Source organism: Rattus norvegicus, chromosome 5, assembly GCF_021556685.1.
Source record: "Rattus norvegicus strain SHRSP/BbbUtx chromosome 5, alternate assembly SHRSP_T2T, whole genome shotgun sequence".
NCBI classification, from domain to species: domain Eukaryota; kingdom Metazoa; phylum Chordata; class Mammalia; order Rodentia; family Muridae; genus Rattus; species Rattus norvegicus.
Window position 1 is genome coordinate 108,006,504 of NC_141538.1, and position 27,153 is coordinate 108,033,656.

The 27,153-nt window shown below is 40.2% G+C and overlaps 1 protein-coding gene and 1 long non-coding RNA gene across 7 annotated transcripts in view; one reads left to right on the forward strand and one right to left on the reverse strand.

The window, feature by feature from the left end:
• Mllt3 (MLLT3, super elongation complex subunit) overlaps positions 1 to 27,153 on the reverse strand; it is a 254,496-nt gene that overhangs the window by 109,356 nt on the left and 117,987 nt on the right.
• LOC148005896 (uncharacterized) lies at positions 7,890 to 25,870 on the forward strand. Of its 4 annotated transcripts, XR_015620964.1 has the most exons (7): positions 7,890 to 8,033; positions 9,264 to 9,409; positions 19,597 to 19,685; positions 19,771 to 20,007; positions 20,304 to 20,436; positions 21,845 to 22,021; positions 25,523 to 25,719. It is a non-coding gene; the product is annotated as an uncharacterized LOC148005896 (long non-coding RNA). The 4 variants fall into 4 exon arrangements; XR_015620963.1 differs by lacking the exon at positions 20,304 to 20,436 and having other exon boundaries at positions 25,523 to 25,870; XR_015620965.1 differs by lacking the exons at positions 19,771 to 20,007; positions 20,304 to 20,436 and having other exon boundaries at positions 19,597 to 19,716; positions 25,523 to 25,870.

Sequence of the window (27,153 nt, forward strand, 5' to 3'; positions counted from 1 at the left end):
CTCACTGGACCTGTGCTCATAGATTAAGGCTAAGACAACTAGACAGCAAACCTCAGAGATCCACCTATCTCCCCTTACCAATAGCTGACACAAGAGCACAGCAATGTGTCAGGCTTTTAACATTAGTTCTAGAGATGAAATGTAGGTGCTTGTGCTTGTGCTTGTCTGTCAGGGATATCTCCCTAGCCGAAAACATTTTAGATAGAACCAACGTTTTTAAAAAGCAATATATAGTTCTGAAAAACTGGGGACTTTCCTCATTCTAGCATGTTGGAATCCTAAACATAAGTTTCTGAGCTAGCTCTGGAAAAGAAGCGAGTTCTAGAACTAAAGTTGAAGCCATGCGGCCAGTGGGGATAGTACTTTCCTACAACAGCTCTTCAGAACAGTAGATACATGTTTGACTGATATCCCTGGGAGGCCTGCTTTGCTCTGAAGGGAAATGGAGGAACAGTGGGTCTGGGGGATGGGAGAAGTGGGGAGAAGAACTGGCAGTAGGGGAAACCTTGGCTGGGATGTAATATATGAGAGAAGAGATTTTAAAAAGAAGGTGTAATATTGATACTAATGTGTGATGTATGGCTAACTATACACACTACCATTGGCTTATTAAATCATTTAATTTTGACCTTGAAAAAACTCACAAGAGGAAGAGAAACACATAGGGAGACAAAAGGCCGTGGCTTAGCCATCTACGAGTAAGGTAAATCTATATTTATTAATGAGTAAACTTTTAGGAAACATCTTACTATTTAATTAAGAACAAAGGGTCTGAAAAAAAAGATATACTTGGTATACAGAATAAAATGTTTCACAGGTGAAAAAAAGTGATTTCATACAACAGATTATATATATGAAAATAAATTTAATTCATTAAAGAAAAAGAAAAACTTTTATACCAAAAAAAAAATCACATAAAAATCCTTTTGCAAACCCCAAAGACCTTCATTTAAGCTCTAAGGACACAAGTAGGCAACCGCTTTCTCACTATTTTCTTGAGAACACAGCTGGGAAATTTTATCCAGAACAGTTCTAGAGTATCTGCTTAGACAATATGATTTGTGCTAATCTGAATACTTCTATAACAAATGGGGCCCAGTTGCCCATTGATAACTATTGGTTTTACTTTGTTTACTGCACAGAGTCATTCAGGAAGGACACACACCAGTCTCTTTCTATATGGACTAGCTATTACCACCACTTTGTGTCAATTGTTGCTTCCAGCTTGAGCTGTTTTGGACCCCTTCCCTCCCCACTTCAGTCCCACCACGGCAGAGTCCCCAGAGGTGGAGAACACGGGGTCCTGCACAACTGATCCCATTGTCCCAAATGGTCTTGTGCCAGTGTCTGAAAGTCTAGAGCCAAGGCCTTAGAGTCTGGGTATCAAGGGGACAGCTTACCATGCTGTCCCCAAACACGGTCTACGCTTAGACAATATGACAGTCTAAAAAGAACAAAAATCAACAGTTGGGTTCTGTTTTTGTTTTTATAGGCACACATGAACACATGCTTACTCATGAGTACGCATGTGTGCCTCCACCACACACAGATACACGCACATATTCACTTACTGCTTCTATTTTGACTGTTTCTAAACAACGAAGAAAGGGGGTGAGAGAATAACATAGGGCAAATTTTGAACTGCGTTGTGGAGTTTTTCCACCTTGTTTATTTAAAAGTTCAAATGCAGCCCTAAAATATAATCCTTTCCAAATGTGGCGAACAACTGTGTGAACACAAGCACATTTTCCATAAAACTTTTAGAAAGAGTTAAGTGACTGGAGTAGTGCTGGATCGCCAGTCTCCTTCCTTCAGAGCCACAAGGCCCAGCTCAAACACCACTTCCTCCATAGAACCTTCTACTAATACTGTGAAACTAAATGGCAACTTCCCTCTTCTGGATTCTCCTATGTTTCTTATTGTTCGAATTTCATGCATCCTGATGTAATTGCTATCATCAACGCTATCTGAGGGACAGTCCCTCATTTATGAAAGCGGGGTGAATTAATAAAATGTAACTTGAAGGTAAGCTTCAAAGAGTGGAAAGTGTACACGCCTGGGAGTTAGAAAGAAGAGAAACAGGGCCAAGGTGGGAAGCATTCCATAACGGAAGCCATTATGGAAGTAGGGTCAGATGAGCAGACATTTTTGAAAATGGTGGCATGAAAATAATAGGAAAGCTTATGGGGTATAAGATAAACATGTAAAAGAAGGGTCATTCATGTCACAGAGCTGCAGGACAGCCCTATAGCTAAACTAAGACTCAGTGGCTCACACGGTGACCTCACTTGCTGGTAACTAAGAATCTTGATGGACGTGTTCAGAATACCTTTAGCTTCTCTGTGTGTTCTGATTTGTACAGGGAATGGCCCCCACAGAATCATGTACTTGAACACTTGGTTCTAGTCGTTTGGGGAAGTTATAGAACCTTTAGTAGGTACAACCTTGCTGGAGGAAATGGGTCACTGATGGCTTTGAGACTTTATAGCTTCTCCCACATCCTGTCCTCTCTGCTTCCTGTGTATGTGAGAGATGTGATCTTTCAGCCCTCTGCTCCAGCCACCCTCTGTCAGAGAATCCACTGTCATTGTCACTCTCCCTCTGGGATCACAAAGCCCAAATAATCTTTTTCTGCTGTAAGTTGCTTATGGTCATGGTATTTTATCATGAAAATAATAGTAGCTGATATAAAGTCCAAGAGGAAATTTTGTTATAAACGTATACATGCTTTTTGTTTCTATATTTTGTTTTGCTACGGTACTGGGGACCTTACTGTGGGCCTTGTGTATGTTAGTGTATGTCACTTGTGTATGTTAGTGTATGTTTCTTGTGTATGTTACTCTATCAACTGAATGATATCACCAGCCTTTTATAAAGAACTTTCTCAGAGTTATCCAAAACTAGTAGCTAAAGTTAAGCCACAATATTTCATTTTAAGAAAATACAGTCTTAAAACAGGACTTCCTTTAAAACCAGTTCTTCAAGGAACTTATTGTTACAAATGAACCAGCAAAACAGAAATTGTCCCAAACTAGAAAACAATATAAATTGTTAGGAAATAATCACCAATCCTTCAAGCTAATGTTGATCTTTCTCCTAGCAACTTGGCCCCCATAAGCACATGAAATTGCTTTTACAATTTTAAACCATTAACCCAATGGAAATAGATTTCCAGGCTAATTGGATGGGAAAAGGAAAAAAAAAACCCCTCTTTATAAAGTTCATACTAGAGACAAACCTAATTTTTATGGAGAGTTATTCAGATAGAAAAATACTGAGATTTTTATCTCATGGAAGATTGCCATCCTATCACTTGGGAGGTTGTGGTGGGAGAGCAGCAAGTCAGAGGGCAGGCCAGGCCACCTATGCAGAGCTCCTCTCTCCTCTCTCCTCTCTCCCTCCCTCTCTCTGAAAAAAGAATCAATAAAATCTGAGACAGAATAGTCACATTTCAGGTCTGTCTGAAAAGGGAGTATCGGCTACACAGGCAATGACCATCCAGGGAAGCAACTGAGAAATATTCCCAGGGTTACAACCCCAGAAAAGCTGTCTGTCTGGAACACAGCTCCTCTCTGTAGCTTTTACATTTTTATTCTAAGATTAATTCATATACATTTCATTTATATAAAGGTTTTGTTTACAGTCTTGTATGTATGTATGTATGTATGTATGTATGTATGTATATACATGTTCCATATATGTACCTGGTGCCCACCAAGTATAGAAGAGGATGGTGGATCCCTGAAACTGGAGTTACAGATGATGGTGAGATCCCTTGTGTGTTCTGGGAATCGAACCCAGATCCTCTGCAAAAACAAATGCTCTTAACTACTGAGCCATCTCTCCAGCCCTCCTTTATTTTTTAATCAAGTATATAAGAAGCCAATGGACAGTCCTACTTTTTAATAATACCTCATGATTTCATTATGTGGAAAAGTCCTCTGACACAGTGTTTCACCCAGACCTGTGCTCCAGATATTGCTACAACTGAGGCTGATTTTTCTTCTGAAGGGGAAAATGCCTTTGAGGCTAGGGGAAGAGTAGAGAAGGAAGAAATCAGGCACACAAAAGATAGTAAGGAATGGAGTCACCAAGAAAGCAGAGCAAAGCAAGGAGGATGCGAGTCCACACAATCGCAGTGCTTCTCTCAGGAGAACGTGCACAAGATTTAAAAGAAGCACAGGACACAGGCACTGGCTGGTCTGGCATGAATAAAAATAACATTGACATTAATACATGGGAAGAAAAGAACCCAGCATAGAGAAAGCCCGTCCTCACCTGACTTCTCAGAGCTCCCGCATCTCTTATCTGGCACTTCCCCTCTCAGGGGAGGCCACTTGCTCTTCTTGCATTCATCTAACTGCACATCCCAACACCACCTCAGATACCTGTACAGGCGCTGCACCTTTGCCTGTCTGTCACAGTCTCCTCTCTCACACCTCACCTTTCCCAATGCTACAAATTCCCAAGAAAGCAATGATTCCTTCTATGGTTTGGTAACCAGACACAATTTTTAGGAATATGTAATAAAGTTTTGAATGACAAACTTTAGATCGAAATCTGTCCCTTGAAATCTAGGAGTCCTGAAAAGCACAAAAAAAAAAAAAAAAATTCAGACTGAGAAATGTTAGCCATAAAGAGTGAGTTTTAAGTGCAATTTAGGAAAAAGAAAAAGATCACAGGCACAGCGCTCTCTTCTCAGAGCAATGTAAAAACGGCATGTTCCACAAGAGAACAAGACTGATGGCTGTTCACAATACTGGGAGAGAAAACTTCAGATTTTCTCAAGCATATGTTCATATTACAAAGATACCATCCAGCTGAGACGAGTTTTCCCCTCAAATCAGTATACAGTGTCTTCAGAGTTACTTTTAAAAGCGGCACAATCATATTAATATAGGCGAGATCCTATAGCACACAATTCAATTTCTTATTCTGACGATGTATTCTTATCCAAAGGCAGAGAACAATAAAAGTGTCCGTACACAAGAGAGCTACCAGCTGCGCTCCAGTGATAGACATGGCCGTGCATTATGAAGTAATCAAATATAATAAATCAAATATGGAACCCATTTCCAACAAAAATAAACAGCTGAGACCACCATAATCAAGCTTCACAGAAAACCAAAAGAGGACAACTCAGCAAGGGCGGTGACTTAACTTCTCACTTCTCAATTTCTGTTTTAGCCTCTTTCCAAGGGGGAGGGGAGCTTCCAGAAAAGGAGCAGAACCTGCCTCGAGTTTACGGAAAGGGTGGAAACGAACAGGACTTCTTCATAGCATCTTATGGACTCTGCTTTTTTGGTCTCTGCACATCATTATCATTGAGTAGCTTATCCAAGTAGGAGTGCTTCAGCTCCGAGGACAACCAGAACCAGAGAGCAGGAAAGAAAACAAAACAGCAAAGCCCCCCAATGCTCTTTTTTGCAAAAAGAAACAACAGAGTCTGAACAATAACAGGAAAACACCACTGTCCTAAACAAGCAAGGAGATCGGGAGGACAGAAGGTTGGAACAACAGGAAGCGAGAGGACATGCTGTGGAAATCACTGCTGTGCCCATCAGTGAGTGTGGAGCACACTGCTGAGCCTTCCTAAGATCAGGCATTTTGCTCACCTAAATCAAGGGCTCACTGGGAGTCTGACTTCAGCAACAGGCTTACAGCAAGGAGGAGAGAGAGGGTGGAAAGAGGGAAGAACCAATGGACAGATAGACAAGACAAGAGCACAGTGACCAGGGCTGCTGAAAGAGGCTCCCTGGTCACAAATCACCTTGAACATTCACATGATACACACTGTTCCAGAACGAAATTTACAGAACAAAAGTGATGCTACTTTTCCTGCTTCATATAGCTCCTGCACATTTAAAGACTACACCCACTGTAAAAATAAACAAGTAATCCACTAACCCAGAGAACATTCTAGAAACTAAGGTACACCCAGTGATCTAAAAGTATTCGAATACAAACCGAAAAGCATGGAAATGTATTTTGGACGTTCCTAAAACCCTTTTTCCAGAGCACCCTAAAATACATATATTTGTACTTAGTTTAACCATTCTCAGCTAACATTTAAAGTATACTGTAAAATTGGAGTGCTGAAATACTGCAACAGAACAGACTAGAAAATGGAAATGCAATCCCAGTTTAAGCCCCACGCTGTAGTAAAGAAAAATTAGCAGGAAATCAAGAGACACGTCTCTGCTTCCAAGTCCCTTTTAAACACTGGCCTCAGACCACTGTCATTAAAAAGAAGCCAGCTTCCATTACAGAGACAGCATCAGCATCCAAAGCTCCATTATTCTACAGACAAAGTGTATGGGCTACTTCTAACTTAAAAGGGAATGCATAATGTGTTTCAGTAGCTTCAATTAAGCATAGAGGATGTATCAGCTAATTATCACATCTTATAACAAAAATCAGGACACTGAAATAAAACAAACAAAAAAAAAGGATTCAGCATTTCACTTGTGTGTGTGTGTGTGTGTGTGTGTGTGTGTGTGTCTGTGTGTGTCTGTGTATGAGCGCATGTGTGTCTTGTCTGTCTGCCTGCTGCCTGCTGCCTGCATTTGTTTGCTTGTAGAAGATGGAGACCCCAGGCTCAGGTAGCCTATGCTGGTTTTGAACTATGTGACTAAGGAATACTTTTATGCTGCAGATCTTTGTACCTCCACGTCCCATATGCTGGGGTTCCAGGTATGCACCACCAGGCCAAGTTCTGCATTTTGTTTTACAGTTCTAGGGGCTGGACCGACAGCCTCAGATAAGCATGGCAGCCAGGTGCTGTACGGCTGAGCTATACACTCAGCCCCAGCACTTGAACTGTTTCAAGTGCTTTCTGGTAAAGGCTTTTTCATAACCAGAGACAAATTTTATTTTTATTAGACCATTAAAGTAATACTGGGTTTTGTTTTTTTTTTAAAAAAAAAAAAAAGAGGCTGCCTCATGAAAAATTCTATAAATTAGATTTTCATTCTCTCATTGCCATTCTTACTGTGGAGTTAGATTAAATCTGCTGAACAACACCCCATTTCACATATATAAATCAAAACAGAAATTCCATTCCTTAGGACTTGATATAATTGAGTTATAGTAGCATATCAACTCAAGTATTACAAAATGAAACAACAGGATACATTGGTAGCATTTGTGAGAAACACCAGGCTTTTAGAGGGGTAGAACAGAAAATTAAATCAACTGTCTGCACATTAGGCATAGTGCATTATGTAAAAAGCTCTTCAGCGGTGTGACTTTAGTATATATTGCATTTGCAGTAACCCCTGTTCTTAATCACATTGAAGCCTATTATATTACTTCTTAAATACAAAGCACCCTGCCACAGTGCAGTCAATCTTAATAGTATTCCTGACTGCACATATAAAAGATAGGTTGATGAATAGGTTTATGCCCAATTGAAGGAGATGGGACAGCTCAACAGAGATTACATAAAGATCCTGCCAGGGGCTGAATCTTAAACCCAAAGAGAAGAACACAACTCAAGCCACATTCTATAGGCAAAGGTCAAACAGGATACTCATTAGGACTGCAGTTTGAAGAGCTGCTGGCAATCCCTCGCCCAGGGTAATTCTGAAGGGAAGGTCCTCCCTGGCAAGAGAAGCATGCTAACTTTCACTGAGTATGTCCCATGATAAACTAACTCAGATGCAGGGGACCCCAGTTCTGAGCACGGTAGCAACCCATCCTGCTACAAAGCTATTGGACCTTTTGTGCAAACTAACACATAAAACTTCTCCTGCTACATCATACCTTAAAGATAAACCCTAGATTTAAAAAGTAAGATATTAATAGAACTATGAATTCTGATTACAGCTGTTATCTATCAACAGTTTTTACAGCTCCAGATCCTTTTGTTTCCTGAATATCTTGCCAACAGTTCTGACCCGTCCTACAGAGGAGGCACGGGGATGGCCGACAGCTTCTCTCTGCATACAGAACCTGCAGAACTGAAATACAAACTTGGCTATACAAAAACGTGGGCAATCTAGAGGAAGCTCAGAAAGAAAAGGATTTTTAAGGTAAGAATGATATTTTTTTGAAGTACTGTCATCAGAGGAAGAGAAAATCCGGGTCTGCTTAGATGTTGTACGGTTCATGTTTTATAAAAAAGTGTTCTTTTGGGGAAAGGGTCAGCTGGGGAGGTAACTAAGAGGGTCGTAGGGGTGGGTATGAGGGAGTGTGGCCTATACATGCATTCAAGACAACTATGGGCACTGTCTCATGCAACTAATATACAGGAGCACAGATTTTCTCAAACAACCAAGGGTGGGCAATTATTCTCTTTCTTTAATGCTGTTATTTCCTATCAAATTCAGTTTCTCTCCTAAGCAGGCACACACTGTACCAGGATACTGATATCACCTAGTAAATGAAACCACATAAAGTAATATGCCATGCCCATATCATGGTTATTGTCATTTTTTAGTTTTGTTACTTTACATATATGAACATTTTGCCTGCATACGTATACATGTGAAATGTGTACCTGCTTGGTGCCTGCAGAAGACAAAAGAGGGCATCACACGGGATTAGAGTTACACACAGAGGGTTATGAGCTGCCATGCGGGAACTCAGCGAGAGCAGCCAGTGCTCTTAACTCTCCAGGCCTATTACTTTGCTTTTATGAAGAAAAATGCTGGTTTGTAGCTAGACCATAATTCCATTGACTGTAATCTGGGGTTCGAAAAACGTAGAAACCAAGCAATAGAACTTGATTTAGCAGGAAGAAGGTTTTAATATTTTATAATTGATAATTAATAATTAATTATAAATAAATGCATTTGCTCTCCCACATACTCTCACTCTGAAGAAGTGCAAATGAAAACGTTGTCAACATGCTATATTCTTCCTCACTTTGGCAAACAGCAGTGAGATATCCAAAGACAGCAAATTTAACATCATTTCTTTCTTAATATGGTATTAAAAGTTTGATTTATTTAACACTTTCACCCAGTCCCTGAGAGATCAGTGATGTCACGTAAATCCGTAACAAGAAGAGAAGTAGCAAAAGAACCTGCCAACCACCGCTGCCTACAGACAGAATATGACAACTTAAGCAATTTACTCCAAGGTCGGAAAGCTAATTCCTGGCATTCAATCAATAAGATATTTATTAATGGTGTCTGTGCCCAGCACTCTTTGCTGGGTGCTTAGATTTAAAGTATTTTCTTCTCTCTGCTAATTTCTCTCATTTTTTTTACAAAATTAATTTTTATATAATAAAAGAAAAATCTTTACGACCTTCACAGGCTCAAGAAAACTTCATACACAAACAGTATGCCTGGAATTTGAATTATTCACGAAGTCAAGAAGGCCTGAAACCTAGCAGTACCTCCTGTGTGTGCAACCCACACCTTAACAAGACATTAACAGCTCAGTTTTATGGAGAAAGCAGGTATGGAGCTAGCTAATTAGTGTTTCTGCCTCTTTGCCACTTCCTACTCCATAGTAACTAACTCTAGACAAGTTAAACAGGCTCTCTCTACATCTGAGTCTCCCAACCACATATAGCAAAATACAGAGCGTTACATAATACATTGCAATGGATCTGCATTTTATGACGATTTTTTGTAAATATTAAATTCCTACCAACACTAGTGTTGTACTTTGGTGGTTTCTTGACACAGGACCTTCCTATGCAATCCCAGCTCGCCCAGAGCTCGCTTTGTAACTAAAGGCTAGCCTTGAACAACGAGGTTCCCTCCAACTCCAAGTAATGCAGTCACAGACATGAGTCCCCACACCAGGCTGAAATAACAGTCTTAATACAGAAATATTTCATCAACATGCTGATACACTTACACAAGGCATGGTGCCATTTAGTCAATATTTCTAACCAAGAGTTAAAGGTTAGACCTTAATATATTGCCCTGCATTTTGTGGACATAGAAAGCTAGTAGGATACAGATATACAGATACGAAGACTACAAATAAAAAGTATTAAAATTATTATAATATCACCAAATATGATTTTTTTATAAGAGCAAAATGAAACACTGAAGAGTAAACACTCCCCTCGGATTTTTATTTTAAGACTCTCTCTCAACTTTGCAGCTATGTAGGCCAGCCTGGTCTTGAACTCCCAACCTTCCCGTACCACACACTTAGGTGTTAAGATTACAGTCATGCTACAATTACAGTCATATTATGATGATTGCAGGTATGTGCCACCATGCCCTTACACCGTGGTCGTTAATACAGTAACAAGACAAGAAGTGTTTTGACTGTTTGAGCTATCCTGCCAGGAATGGATAGAAGGCTCATGTAAGGTATCTTTTTAGAACCAAGTTGCTAAACTGTTGCTTACATTATAGGGCAGGGCCTAAAATTCAAGCTGACTTCACCAGACAGGACTCAGCTTTTCCCAAAAAGAATATCAAGAACAGAGTAATTCCATTATGCCACTGCTATCAAAACCACAAGTCTTATTTAAATTAAAAACAACAACAAAAGAAAGAAAGAAAGAAAAAAGAACAAGGGAGAAAAGGATAATGAAACAAGTTAATCAACTGAGAACAAACTGGCTGCCAGCGGCTTCCCCACACTGGCTCCCGCCTGGCCAGCACACCATACTGAAATACAATACATAAATAAGTATGATGCAGTTGGCCAATGACTGCTGTACTTTCCAGGCATTGCACAATTAGAATGTGTTTTGCCATACTCTCCCCTGATGTCTGTTCCTAGAAGGCCAGAGATGATGCCCAACAGAAGTGTCAAATGCTTAATGACAAGACTAAAGTTGACTTGCCCAAATGGTTACAATGTGGCCAGGCCATCTCCACACAGGAGACTGACCTTGCTGCAGCTGCTTGTGGTTTCAAATGCCACCTAGGAGAATTTTCTCTCTTTTCCTTGGATCCTGTACTTACACACACACACACACACACACACACACACACACACACAGAGAGAGAGAGAGAGAGAGAGAGAGAGAGAGAGAGAGAGAGGGGCATACACATATACACACATACAATTATATAATTTCTGAAGATCCCATGCCACCAGGGCCAGAGGTGCTGGACTGCCCAGACATGGTACAGAGATACCCTATGGGCTTGAGAGTGGAAGAAGTGGCTCAGGCCCCAGGTGTGAGAGATCTGGCTCCAATGGCAAGGCCTGCGGGAGCCTGGGAATGTTAGCCCTGCCCTTTGCCAGCAGGTGCTACAAGCAAGAGAGCTGGTCCCATCCCTCTCCTGGGCACAGTGGCAGAGCTGGCCCTGGAGGCCCAAGTGCAGGACAGCTGGCAGGCTGAACAACACTGCCACCACCCAGGCCCAGTTCTAGAGCTTTGAGTTGGCCCACCCCAACATCTACCCACTCTATGAATTGCTGGATCGAAAGCCACAGGAGATCTATGACATGGAACAAAAATGGGTTTTCAAGGAGGAGTCCGAGTGAGGGTCCAGTATTGAGCGGAGCGGAAGCCCAGAGGCTTCAAAACAGACAGATGAGTCATGAAAATGAACATGGGTGAGTAAATCTGTGTGGGCAAAAGGGTGCACTGTGTGACACACCACAGTCTTCACAGGGAGATGCTGCTGCTGCTGCTGTTGTTTTTATTATTTTATTTTGGGGGGAGGGTGCAAGGGCAGAGCGCAGATATGAAGGGATGGGAAAATGAATGGGATTGGGGTGCATAAGGTAAAATCCACAAAGAATCAATAAACAAGTTAAAAAAATAATAATTTCTGAAGATCTCAGCATCATTCCTATGCCTTGTTATGGGCCTGATGTGAATCATAGGATTATTCAGCAATTTCGCCATAAGACCACAAAGAAATGTTGGTGATAGTCTATTTAAATAAATGACTTGACTAAATTGGAGGGGTGCTTGACATGGTGGCATAGAGTTAGAAGGCTACAGTGTCTTGGGAGTTGGGCTTAGATATACATCCATTTCCAAATAAAGCTGCAGGCACATTTTATTTCCAATGACTGCTTGACCCACAATTAATATTTATTACATCAACTCAATGACTTTCAAGTTACTATTAAAAAATGAGCCTTCTGTCTCTTCTCACTTTGCCTCTGAGCATGAATCTTATCGCCCACAAACTACAAACCTCACTGTGTTCCCAGTCTCTGCCTTAGTTTAGCAGAGGACTAAGATACTATGTATTAACGTCTCTTTTTATTAACATTTTTCATACAATACAATTTGATCATATTTCCCCTCCCCAACTCCTCTCAGATCCTCCCCAATTCACTACCTACCCAGCTTGATATTCCTCCCTCTCCCTCTTGGTCTCCCCAACCCCTTTCTAACAAAAACAGCAAGAAAGAAAACCCACAAAAGTATTTAACTTCTATTCCATGCTGGCCTAAGTTAACATAACAAATGGTGCCCTCAAGTCTAGTTACTGGTTTAAAGAGGAAGTGACCAAACTGAATCTGAAGGAAAAGAGAGAGGAGAAGAAACAGACCAAACAGTCTTCTAAGATACTATGCTCATTAGGGTAATTTTTTTCCTATAGCTAGTAAAGTGATTATGAAGACTAGTTAATTAGTTATGAAGACTAGAAACCTGATCTTGATGACAGTACCTCTGAGTACCTGGGGAAAACTAGACTTAGTTATAAGAACAAGCACAAAGATCTTTATTCCAAACCCTAAAGGAACATCTTGTCTACTTTTGAGTGGTTATACAGGGGTATACAGTGACGGAGTAGCTTCATGTAAGCCATATACCTAGAGCAACTGGTGCTTTGAATTCACCAAAAGACCATATGCCTAGCAAGGCCTCCAATAAGCCAATGCAACAAAGCTACCTGACACGGTGAAATAGCAGCAAGAGAAGAATAGATGAAAGATTCGCTGTTTAAGAGTTTATTTATATAAATACCAGTATGATGTATACAGCCTTAGAGGCTCAAGATAAAGTCATTCATATGGATGGGATGGTTGATCTACAAAAACAACACAGCAGAAATATTAAACACCTCACGGTGCGTAGTGATACTCTTAGGCAGTTGATCTTGCATAATGGGAAAGAAGACAGCCAAACACATGTCCCTTAATAATTTACCTAAAAGGCCTGTCACATATCCCTAAGTCTTAACAACATTTCACAATGATATGACATTGATTCTTCTTTCCTTGAATCTATAATTAATTTTATTAACCTTAATGGTATAATTCTAAATTCTGATCTATTATATCAAAAATAAGGTAACAAATCACTCTCAAGTAATAGGTAAGATTATGTGACCTATATTAAAGTTTCATAAAACTGGCCATTTATTATGCTGCTATAGTAAAATGAGTTATATACACATTAAAGGTAATCCATCAGGATCAGAAATAAATCATTAATAACTTATTAAATATGATGCTTGAGGCATTAAAAAATAGCAAAGCAAAAAATGGTCCAAGATCTTTGGTTTAAGAACGGAGAGACCTCATTCTCATATTGATTTTATGAAAAAAAAAAAAACTCAACTAACTTGCATTACATTGATCTTAATTTTTCCAGGACTTGGTTACATTAAATATGGAGACTACTGAATATGGTCTTTCATCAAAATGTATATATTTATTTTAGCAGCTTGAAGACAGCATATCAGTAAAACTGTGCAACATTGGTTACTTCTATTAGTAACAAAATTTACCTACTGGAGCAACCATGTATCCCACTAATACTGAACATATTTTCCTAAGTGGAAAATTTTAAGAATACTACCTAAAGTCCTCTTAATCATTTCGCATTTATTTTGTCAGACCAAAATTTCTATCTCAACATTCCTGCTTTTGTTTACTGAAGACATTTCTGGATGTCACATGATTAACAGAGCTTTTTAAAAAGTAGGGGGAAATATACAGATATATAATTTGAATTTTTGGAAACTTTAGCTGTGCTGTCAACTTTGGAAAAAAGTATCCCCGTTTACTGTGTTGAGTTGGCACTGTACAGAAATTAACAGCCATATTGGTCTAGAAATGTTGAACTTAAGTTTTTTCCATTTGTACAGGGGTAACGCACTGTATTAAATATGTAAGGTCTTATCTACGTGGGTTTGATTACAAAAACTAATAAAGTATTCTCTAAATTAAAAAAAAAAGTAGGGGGAAGGCTAAGAAATGTGCACATTATTGACTTGGTACCGTCTCTCAACACATTGTTTATCTGGTTGGTTGGTTTGCCTGTTTAAGACAGGGTCACACTATGTAGCCTTCACTGACCTAGAAATCTATCTTCCGAGTGCTGGAATTAAAGGCATATGCCCCCATGCCAAGCCTTTCTCTGTGCATCTTGAACAGGCTGACAAGTTTGGTTTTTAAGGGAGCTAGAGACATTCAAATTAGAGAATGCTGTTGGGCAGAATCCCTGACAAAAACATTTCATTCTATAAACAGATACTGTAATTCTGTGTAGGCTAGCTTCGTGTGGACTTCAGCATGCCTACTGTACAGGTTTCTGTGTGGTATAAATCTAAGTCACATAATTTATGTCTTTAAAACAAAAGAGAGCAACATCTTAGATCAAAAGTTATGAAGGTTTAGGGGACTGGAAAGTTTAGAAGACCTAAAACCTTAGACTGATTGACCTCACTGAAAACAGGAAAGCAGGAACAAAAGGAGGAGTTTGAGAATGCCTATAACTGTAAACTAAAAATTCAAAGTTTATACAGTCTTTATATCTGGAGACTCCACTAACTGTCCTGTACTTGGTTCAGGGTCACCAGAATATACCAATGAAAACTGATCTGCTATTTAAGATGAAAACTTTACTTTCCAAGACACTATATTATCTTAAAGTTCAGATAGGCCCAACTAAAATGGTACTCTCATCCAAAAGACAGACATTTCATTGATTTCTCAATATCTAGCATAAATTTCTAGGAATACTTATGATAAAAAATTATTGATTAAATGCCAAGATTTAAATTCATGTCAAAGTGGCAGATCATTTTAATGATTGAATTTTCTGTTTTTATTCCATTACTTAAAGACAGTCCTCATCTGTGAGTGAAGGCCAGTCTTCCAAACCAACAAGTTTCTGTTGTTGTTTTCAACATGCTATAAACATGCTCTAAATAGCCTGGCTGGCAATTTCACCTTTAATTGATCAAACACTGACCAGAGCTGGGATACATTTCTGTCTCCTCCCTTCCCAGGGGCCCAGTAGGATAAACTGCTGGAGGGATTTCATACACGCTTTAAATATCTCAGTCTTAGATCTGATCCTGATCCCTTTTGAAACTGCGGGTTCTTTTTTATTAAACTCTACTTGCCAGAAGAACGTTGAACAAGAATTAAAAAAAAAAAATCTAAAGTGTTGGCTGCAAGATTGTGTCGTGACAGAAGATTTCAAAGCTTTTTTTCTTAGTCACAAACACTACAAATTACTTATGTCAGGGTCTTAAAGCAATATTTCAAAAGAACCAATGAACAACCTGAGGCTCTAGTGTGCCACATTTAGTGTTCAAGCACTAATGAAGCCTCTCTCTTATCACCAACGAAAGACCTTTGACCACGGAGCCCCACTTAAATGAAGCAACTTGCTATAGAAACTGGAGCTCGTGGCCTGACCTGATTGATGAACATACTCTTTAAATGACCAAAAAGATGAAAACCCTGGACAGGAAGGCCTCCTCCTCTCTCTTCTCTCAAGCCAGGCCTCGGTTTCTTAACCCAAGGATGAGCCCTGTAATTTCTTCCTAAGATGAAGTATCTATAAAATGAAGGATATAGATAGTGTTCCTTCTGCTTCTAGTTTATTTCCCAGTGAACTACGGACAGGTCCTATGGGTGTTCTGGATATGCATCTAGTCCTGATAATGGGAGGTGTGTTTACAAGTTGGCCTTAAGATGTAACGACCAATCACTGCACTGTGAAAGCAAGCAGTGAGAGTGTTCTAGAGGTCTAAATATTTGGTATTGTTGTTAATTTAGTTGTAGAGGAAGTATGCAGCTCTTGCCAACTTCATTCTGTCTTCTTCACAACTGCAGTAGGAAGAAGTACAATCACTGTCTACAGTGGATGAAAGAAAATCGTTCATTCAAACATGACAGCCTCTTCAGAACTGGCATAGAGCTAACCACGGCTATGCCTCTAGGGTGAGAAAAAGTGAGCCCTTCTGCAGATCTGTAATCCTAGATTCTTATGTACCTGCAGTAGTTGGGCGGGGAGAGGTGGGTTAAAAGAGAACTGTAGTTGATGCTGTGTCCCCTGCATACACTGAGATTTTGCATACTCTACAGAGATGCTGAAGAGAAGGATGTAAACTCTATGAAAACAGTTTTCCTGTCTATTTAGAAATAGGCCCTGGGCGTACAGAACGCCTACCGTAAAGTAAATACAAAATAGTCAATATGGGTTGACTGACAGATGAGTCTAAACTATAGAGTAGGACCTTGTGCCTTGTCAAGGAACAGCCGAAACAACTGATCAGAGTCATATAAAGCCCTAAAAGTCAGATCAGGTGACTTCAGGAGACTGAGGCAAGAGTTGCACCAAGGCCAGCCTGGGCTACAAAGTACAACCTAGGGGAATGGGGGAGTCTCAGACAGACTCGACAACACAAACAACTTTGTCTTTCTCTCCTAAAGATCATGAAACTAAGAAGGAAGACAGAGCTACGGCAAGGTAGGAGGAGTGCAGGCCTGAAATGGGCACCTTGTCCTCAAACTCTAAATCAATTGCTCATTCCATGACTCGCGTGAGTCATCTGTGCCTCTCAGTCTTGCTCATATGTAACAAAGGAATAGCATTCACTCACCCACAGTCTGCTGGTATTTAGAAAGGAGGCTATGCACAGGAAAGCTCCTGTGGGGACTGCTAGCAGCACACTGAGACAGGGAGAACTCCCCATTGTCTTGTTGGTCTTGTCTTGTGCCCCAGTAATTTTGTTTGTTTGGTTTTTAGTTTTGTGCTTTGTTTGGTTTTGGTGGGTATTTTTTTGTGGGAGTGTGGAGAGCTTGTTTTAAAAACAAAGCAAAACCGGACCTCGTGAAGCCTGGGCTTCAGCAGAACCCAAGTTCCATCCCTTGGAATTTTCCACGGAGGGCCTGGCTCAGATCAGCAGCTCTAGAGCGACTGGCAAACTGTAGGGGACAGACAGGAAGGCTCAGATCAGAAGGCTCTCAATTAAAGAGATCCCACTCTGCCCTCCTCTGGCAGGGCCTGAATTCCTTCTCTTATGCTATTTCTAACGTGATGAATCTCTTTCATTAGAGAGGGGTAGGTAATTTGGAAGGAACTACTTAAATTGGTTTCCTTTACAAGTTAATGGTTCTGAAACAACTTGGTGCTGCTGGCTGAGTGTTTGGGGGAGGGGTGTACTGCCTCTTTTTATGTTCTCAGGCTTCGGACGAAAGTTTTAAACTTTGTACTTGTGGTCCAAGGCAATTACTGTGGAGAGTGCCTTTTAAGCACTAGAATTATTTCACTAATTAATTTACTTTTTGTTGTTGTTATTACTGCTGGTCTCTCTTTACTTTTAGATCAGATTATTTGTCTCTTTTGTTTTCATTTCCCCACCCCCCAGTTCTTTTTGAGACAGGGTCTCATGTAGCCCAGGCTAGCCTCAAAGTTAGGTCATAGCTGTCTTTGAACTGCTAATCCTGTCTCTTCCTCCCAAGAGCTATGATTACAACCATGATCCATCTCATCTAAATTTAGAGAGAGAGAGAGAGAGAGAGAGAGAGAGAGAGAGAGAGAGAGAGAGAGAGAGAGAGATATGGTTGGGGGTTTCTTTTTTTTTTTTCTTTTTAAACCATGGGAAGGAAAACAAGAAATCTCTCCATTTATCTCTCTCTATTTATCTTTAAAAGAGATTAGAAATTTTTCAGATGTCAAGTTCTTACTTGAAAGCTTCCTCTGGGAAAAGCTAAATTATTTGACTTAATGCAAGCAACTTAGGGAGAAGAAAAACAAAGATAATGTAAGAGTTCTGGTCTGCCAATTACCACGTAGCTACAAGATTTCCTATGAGTGATTCCAGTTCCTCATTTTCATGTGCCTGTTTCTTTAAAAAAAAAAAAAAGGCATTAATAACTGGTCTAGGTTCCCTTCCCAGGCTGTGAATAACACTTTTCATATTTTACAAAAAAGTAAAAGTACTTCAGAACTAAAAAGTATTTTAAAACATTTGAAGTAACACATAGATCATACACTTGCTAATGCGGATAACCAATTGGATAAAGAGCTTGAAATGCTTTGCAATACCTAATGATGCCGCCACATATATAACACTAGAGGCCTGGGACAGCGAGATGGCTTTAGAAGGTACAGGCACCTGCCCCAGAGCCTGAGTACCTGAGCTGGATCTCTGAGACCCAACATGGAAGCAAGCAACAAGTGACTCCCAAAGGTTATCTCTGGACTTCACGTAAGTGCTACAACAAGCACCTCTCCCAATACACACATGCACACACACGTGTACACGCCACACCATGCTATGCCACACCACACGATAAATATATAAACAACAGTTTTAAGTAGCAGGGACTGAGTTAAACGTCCATCAAAACCACCTAATGCTCATGTTCTAAGCCACCTCAGTGCAGAGCTGCACTGCCCAGGGGTCTGAGTTAGGTTTCTGGTGTTACTACAATGGGAGGATACCACAGCTGTAATAGGACATAATCCTTCCTACGAAGGAAATATTTTACCTGTTCTTTTACTCCACCAAATTCTTCCTTCCTCTCGCTCTTCTGGCTTTTGCAAAGCAAGTTTAGAATAACAAACTGTGAGAATTGAGGACAGAACTATAGCCCATGAGCTGGCCATGGCAGCTCATGCCTTTAATCCTAGGACTTGGGAGGCAGAGGCTGGAGGACATCTGTGAGTTCAAGGCCAGTCTGGTGGACAGAGTTTCAGGACAGGTGGTGTATACTGAGAAACCCTGTCTCAAAAAAAGAAAGGAAAAAAATGTATCTGCAAATGGGTCAAGGTTCTCCCATGTGTTGGATAAACAATGTAGGCACTTCTAGGAGCTTCACAGGAATCTTGCTCTTCAGGACGTGTGTTCTGCATAGCTCAGTGCTTTCTGACAAAGGCCCTCAGCTGAAGGCCCACTCGTCATCTGGCCTCAGAGTGTGTCATAAAAAGGATGCTCAATGCTCAGTTCTTTACGGACCACATAAACAATGCCCAAATATAAAAACAGCCGGAACAGAAAGGTGGCATTCAAAGGAAAACCTGCAACTGTAGTTTGAACTTGAACTGGTCTCATGAATGAGACCCTGTGGTCTTGTGTATTGAACACCAGGTCTCTAGCTGGTGGTAGTTCGAGGTGGGTCCTTAATAGCCAGAACTTATTTTAAATCTCATATAAGGAAAAAGTAGTCAAACACTCCTGTCTGTTGTGCATGAACCCATTCCACCTTGATGCCCGGACCTAACAAATGTACTCTCTAAAATCATGAGCCAAACTTAAGCCTGCTCTCCTCCCTTAAGCCTTTTCAGACAGGACTTCTGTAAAGTAGTGAGAAGGTAAACACAGTAAACTGAATTGTGAGAAATGTAACTCTACACTGGGAAAGCGAGTGGGGATGGCAGGGTGGGGTCCACAGGAGGTATTTCAGTAAAAGTCCTGGAAAGAGGGGTCTTTCCCTATAAACCTATTTGTATTTCAGGATCCAGAGCACTAAGAATGAGAACTGAAGATGACCACACGGAAGCTGTCTTTGCCTAACAGATGCTCTGAGCACTTCTGGTGACATCAGTAAGCCTGCATATTTCAGTCCGATGACAAAGTGGGTCTTTTTGTTTGCTTGTTTTTGATACAGGGTCTCTCTACTTTGCCCTAGCTGTTGTGGAACTCACTACTGTGAGGACCTTGAATTCACAGAGATCCTCCTGCCTCGGCTCCCTGAGTGCTGGACCTAAAGCTATATGCCGTCACATCCAGACACTAAGATGCCCTCAATGCTCAGGATCTTCAGTCAAAGGTTAAGTCACTCTTCCGTGAATGTCACAACAATCACTACTTCGCTATTTTCCCTTGGGAACCTGGAGCCTTTGCAGCAAGAATAATTTCACTTACGGTATCTAAAGGGATGTCCTCATGGTCCATAATATCCTGGTGTCATATGAGGTACAAGAAGTTAGGAATCAAATTGTCCCCAATGTTATCCTTTCCTACATGTGGATCCTTCGCTCAGTAATTCTCCACTTAGCCCTTCCCCACATATTTACTAGTCCATGGTAAAATTTAGCCCCAAAATATTAGATGGAAAACTCCAGAAAAATAACAAGCATGAGCTTTAAACTGTGTGTCAACATGAGTGACATTATGAAATTTTTGCACCTCTCCGCTTCCCTCCTTCCATTTATCCATCAGGTGAACCAAGGGCATGTGACAGTGTTTGCATTCAGTAACGTTTTAACTTAGTAACGGTCTTCTGCCATGAGCGTGCTGGTACTCCCACCTCAAAAATGCCAAGGGGAGACTACAAAGTGCTACCTTTAAAAAGGTAAAAGCAGAGTGAGATATCCCACATTTGGATGATTTTGCTTACCATACGTTGCTATAATTCTATTTCAATTTTAGTTATTATTGTTACTTTGTCATTCCTAATTTACAAATTAAACTTTATCATAGATACTTAAATGCAGGGGAAAAGTGTAATTTATGCAGGATCTGTGACTATCTGAGGTTTCAGACATCCACTTGAGTTGCCAGAAAATGATCCACTATAGTAGAAACAGGACCTACTGGTACCGCTAGATTAAAACTCCTTTTATTATGGCTTCTTAGGCATGGGGCACTGAAGATAATTCGTTTACTCCACATGTTCTTAAAAGAGGTTAAAGGACATTTATCAAAGTCAAGATGGTGCCTGAAATGCTAAAATGGTGCTTTTAAAAGGCTAGAATGAAATTTCCTTCTCTAATACTGAGAAGTCGGCATTCCCACTGAGTCTGGCTAAGACTGCACTAGTGACCCACATAATGTCAATTACAGAAAGACCAAGGGATGCATCCTGGAACTGCCAGGGTGGTGAGCAGTTTCCTATCTAACCAGGACACATAAATACAAAGCACATGACCTCGAGTGTCTATCCACACATGACAGCATAATGAGGAACATGCAATACAAACTTCAGAAAAGGGGAAAAGAATGAGCCACCCATTGAGATCACTGAGGTGAGGAAAACCCTCCGGGGGTTTTTGCTTCCTTATTTGTTTTTTTAATTTCTGTCTCAGCTCCATCTGGTTAAGTTTCTACCACAACAAATTTAACTGGAAAATGTCATTCTGACAAATATTCTAGTATTAAAGTTACAATATTAAATCGTCAAACCTGAAGGGATAGCCGGATTATAGAAAGTGTGTCTCTCTAATTCTAGAAGAACATACCTTAAAATCACCCCAAACCTAAGACTACAAAGGATGTCATCTAGAGTTTAGTGCATGGGGAATCATTTACTTCTAAGTCTCTTCTGCTGTAGTTTATTCCTGTGTGACTCTTCCCTGCTCAGGTCTATCGTACATGCCATACATCTGTTGGGCACTTCAAGTACCCTAAGGTCTTGTCCTCTCCAAGCTGAGGCCCATGCTGTGGGTCTATACACAGTGTGTCTACAACACTACTGTATGGATTTAGCATGACCATGACCTTTGGCTTCACTCCCAAGACCACAGGGTAAAGAAAAATCTCTATATTTTTTGGCAATACACGGATTGTTGCCATTATATGTGTTTTTAATAGAAACTTAAGTACTAACACAGAGTCACACAAGTTCCAAATGTTAGCACTCTTAGGTTTTTCGTACAAGCAAGAAACCAATTTTCTTGCTGGGTTCAATGGTACCTGCCTATAATCAAAGCCCTTTGGGGGCTGAGGCAGAATTGTAATTGACACCTTGGTTTCTTTTTCAGAGAACAGAAAAAATGCTATTGAATGAGAAAAAAAATATCATGAATAATACTAAAATTTCATCTCCCAATTTGGAACACGTTGTCAGGGCAAGCCATGGCCTCCTGCAGCCGAATTCCTTTAAGCTCTAATGGAGACCCATGCCGACATCAACTATTAGACAAGAGTGTTTACTACAGGTCTGTTTAATTCTATTTCACGCAGAAGAGTTCAACTGACTATATATTATCGCTCTCATAATAAGCCTTTGCTATCAAAGACAACACATGTCAAGCCTTGTCATGTACTTGGGTGTATTATTTTTATACAAATCATGAGTGTCACACATTACCCTATAAGCTATCAGTTCACTGTTCCTATCATAAAGTCAGATCTTCTGCCTCCTTCCCCAACCACCCTCAGTTGTCTTTGCCATTTGCAGCCTGTCTCCCCATCTGACATGACAAGTGACAAGTGATTGGCACTCTCTGGGTTGAATGAAAAAGGGGAAGAAAGAAGCAATTGGAGGGCAACATCTGTGACTTCTCGGATTCCTGAGTGATAGTGGTAACCCGAGGGCCCGGAACCCACACTGAGATGCTCAGTTGAGAGCATCAGAAATGCTCAGTGAGAGCCACAAAGGATGCCCCTCCTGCCACTAGAACCACTGGAATCGGATTTTCACACATACAAAACAGGCACACACGTAACTTTTTAAATAAAAGGGCTAGTATAAAGTTAATGGCATATTCAGGTGTAAAATGCCCCAATTCTGAGGTCCACTGTCACTTCACGATATAGTGAGATGGTGATAGGTGGAGTGCTACAGCTCGGGTCTGGTCTGTTCCCAGAGGTACATGAGTAGGAAACAAGGCCCTTAGCTTGTTGCTTCTGGAAACCTCTGTGAGGTAAAGGCCTATAGACAGACGGCTTTAAATTTCTGCCCCAGACATACACATGATACACAGACATATACAAAGGCAACACCCATACAATAAATAAACATTTTTTACTTTGGGATTTTTGTTTTTTGTTTGTTTGTTTGTTTGTTTTTACAAATTAAAAAAAAAGCAGGTCATGCAGAGAAATCAGATTAAATGCCCTCTGCCCCACCATCTTCCACTGAAGCAAAATGTCCTGATGAAGGTATATTATCTAAGTCTGGTGTTCTCCAGGTTATTTCCCCAACCCCTTGCACTTCTTTTCCTAACGCAGAATAGCCGTTCTGTCATCACTGTCTGCACTGCTCTGTGGTGGGAGTTTCTCTACTAAATTTTCCGGATCTGCCATTGTCAAGCACCCATGGTCCCTAGACCCAGAACAGATGGTTTTCCATGTCCATCTCAGCTGTGAGACTCCTCTTCAGTCTGCTTTTCTGAAACCCTGCACATCATCTAAAGCTCGCCTTTCTCATCTTCCTTGCTCACTGAGATGGTTCTGGCTTCTCTGTTCCAAGACTCCTGATCCCCTATAGGATGCTGAAGATACACAACACCACACTTCAATGTGCTCCTCTGCTCCCACCGCTCAGGACAGTCTGTCACTGTGACACCTGCTTTGGACTATTTGTACTTTAGTTGTTTTTACTGGGGAGGTTAATTTTTTTTCATTGTTCACTGTGCTTTTATTCTTGGGTATTACCAGTCATGAGTATGGCATATAACACAAAATATTCAAATATTTGATGAAATACTGAAGACAAATTATGAACATAAAGCAATATATCTTATAACCAGTGATCAATATTCATACTTACATTGTGAATATAGTGAAATGTTTTTAAAGGATAGAAATATGGCAAATATCTTTGAAGTTAGAGATCAAATTTATATAAGTCCCTTGTTGCAAAATCCATAATTATATCTCTTAATCATATTTTATAGCAAGATCATATTCAAGGCTCAGTATTTAGTTTTACATATGAAATACCTGTTGCATTTAAATCTATTTTAATTGGTGAAAATCTCTGAGGAAACTAGAAATCCCATACATGATTTTAAGACAATTTTTAGCTACCTGGCTCCTGGGATGAATAATTATATATTCATGCAAATCTAAAGAATGCATCTTAGTTTTCAATAAATTTTCAATATAATATATTGCCACTTACTTATTTCCAAACATTTTTAAAAATTATGAACTGTCAGTGTCATAAGAATAGACTGTAGAACACTAACCAAAGACATTAAAAATCAGAAATCACACAGAAAAAAAGATGTATAAAATAGTTGTTAAGACATTACAGTATCTTCTGCTTGAAATTATTCTGTTTTTATAAGGACATGTATAAATGCATTGCATTCTTATATATCCCATGTATGTGTGTATAAAATGACTAAGCACATACAGAAAGACCCAGAATGCTATAAAACAGATTTCATTAGGATTTCCTACTTGAGATAGGATTGGAGCCTAAGGAGAAGCTTTTCCACTTCTAAACTGGTAAATGAGAGGCAGTGGGGTGGCTTGGATGGAGAGGGCGAGCCTGTAAGCCTGATGTGGAGCTCAATCTCCACACCCCAGACGGTGGAAGGAAAGAGCAGATTCCCACAAGACTGCCCTCTGACCTCCACACATGCACCATGACATTAGAATGTATGTGTGTCAAAATGGCACACACCCACACACGAACACACACACACTCACACACACACACAGGCACACACCCACACATGAACACACACACACACTCAAACACACACACACACGAACACCAAGTACATAAATGTGATAATATTTGAATTAAGGGTAAGAGAATTTCTCTGGGAGTCCCACTCAGGTGTATTTTCTCATTTTTCTTAATAAATCTATCAAACACAAATGATAAATCATTATTATCAAGTATAATAAGGTTGAAGAAGGGGGTGGGGATTTAGCTCAGTGGAAGAGCGCTTACCTAGGAAGCGCAAGGCCCTGGGTTCGGTCCCCAGCTCCAAAAAAAAAAGAACCAAAAAAAAAAAAAAAAAAGGTTGAAGAAACAAGTCTAAAATAATGTGCAGTACCTTCTGCTCCATTATTTTCAGTTATTACACAGCACTCTCTCACACAGAAGTCATGGTTAAGGTATACACTTCATAAAATGCATTTATGTCACTGGTAATATCAAGTACAGAGCTCTGCGTTTTTGTTTTTACCCAAAATGTTATTACTGAACTCCTGAATGCATTCTGTAAGAATTACTACCACCATACCAACCACAGTGGTACAAGCTCGCAATGACCACATTCTAGAGACGAAGCCACTAGTTCAGGGCCAGCCTGAACCATACAGTAAGTCCCTATCCTCAAAAAAAGAAAAACATGGGGGAAGGGGATAAAAAAATAAAAAACAAAAAATAGATGGATAATTCCACCATAATTTAAAACTGTTTGAAATTATATACTGATTATAATTCAAAAAGACATAAATGCTTGCTTGCAGAATTCAAATATCCAGAAAAAAAATCACTCCAGTGAAATCTGTTAGAAGCTGAAATACTGGTTAAAAATAAGATAATATATAAAAACATAGACCCCCTGAAGCTACTTTTGAAACTAACTACTTTTTGAAAGTTCAAAACATCATTCTTTGTTTTAATAAGTTATATCAAATTCTGTCAGTGGGAAATAATCATCATACATACAGCAGTTAAAGGTCATTAATTCTGTAGATAGAGACTTAAGTCTAGTAGATGCAAGTTTTGTACCTTCTCTACCCTTTAGGTCTCGATGGAGAACTGGGCCTTGCAGGATAAATGCGTCTTAAGGAAAAGCAATTCAAGATGGGAAAGAGATTGGTGGCAGAGGATCAGGGGAGAAGGAAAGGAGACTAGGACTGGTGATGGCTGCCTGTAATGTCAACGCTCTCAATTCCACTGAAATATAATGTGACGAATAAAATTTTATTCTACATCATTTACAATAAAAAAGAAATTAATAACCCAACTGATGACCTAAGTTACATGCTCTATTGCAGAAGAGAAAGAATGAAACTATATCAGTAATTTAAATGAGTGCATATCACTTCCCTAGAGATTCTACTAATCAATCAATAAAAACAATGAGTTCATTAACGAACAAATTTGGTACTTTAACTTTGACAAAATAACTAACTCTTCAAAAACAGTTAGAAGCCAGGAGTGGTGACGCATTCTTGCCTACCCAGCACTTACGGGGAGGACTGAAAATTCAGGGTCAGCCTCAGCTGTACAGTAAGCTGGAGTCGAGCCAAACCACACAGGACCCTACACCTCAAAGAGTTAATAAAAAGCAGCACAAAGGTTCTGAAACTCAGAGCCACTAAGTGATCTGTTCTCCTGAATGTGATTTGATAAAGTCTCAAATTCAGTTCAAAAAGCACAAAGCTGCCATTTCCCATAACAGAAACTGCATGTCAGATCAGTCTACAGATTGCAGGAGGTTTGGGTGGTGAGTGGACCCACTGACCCTTGATTTAGACCGAAAGGCATTCTTGACGGGACCGCCACAGGACTGCCCAGCCAGCCCTACTGCTGCAGTTCAAAGGCAGTAAGACAAGAAGGTAAGACCCAAGCATGCTTTCATTTTGTGGAACCTTCTGGGGAACAGAGACAGACCCATACTTTGGGACACGATTTATATTGCAAAAGAACAAGAAAGATTCCAAGAGATTACTTATGAAAGGAAATGACATAACAAATGCGACTTTACAAAGAACATTAAACTCATTTCTCCCAGCTTAACATAGAATGGGGTCAGGGGGAGGGAGGTGGCCCTGAGCAAGCCAATGTAATAGAAAAGGAAATTCTAGAAAAGTCTTCCAATGAGGGTGTCCCAGTCTTGGCTTTTTCATTTAGACGTTTGAACCTTCATGGTGTGTGTCTGTGGGGCAGGGAGGTCCTTTTTGTTTAGAGATAGGGTTCCCTGTGTCCTAGACAGGCCCTGCCATGTAGTTGCGGAGTGCCTTGAACTGTTGTTCCTCGAAGCATCATAGCTATGCACCACTACACCCGTGCTTCAGATAAAACCCAGGCTACACCCTCTCTCCCTGGCACACCCTCCCAGCCCCTGACCTTGATTTCTTTTTTCATTCCAGTTTTGTGTGTTTACTTTATAGCCCAGACTGGCTTCACATCGGATGTCTCCCCATCCTCCCATCCCCGGATCCTTCCTTATCTCCCACTCAGATTACAGTTGTTTGGCCCCAGGCCCAGCAGGTCTTGGCATCTTCAAGATGAAGATGAAAAAAACTCACTTTCGTGGCAGGTCTCTAGCAAGCCAAACAAAGTCATTACAGATTTTGTTGATGAAGAAAATATCCCCAGATGATAAGAACATTGGGATATTATTCCCTTCCCTGGTCTGTAGCCAAGTGG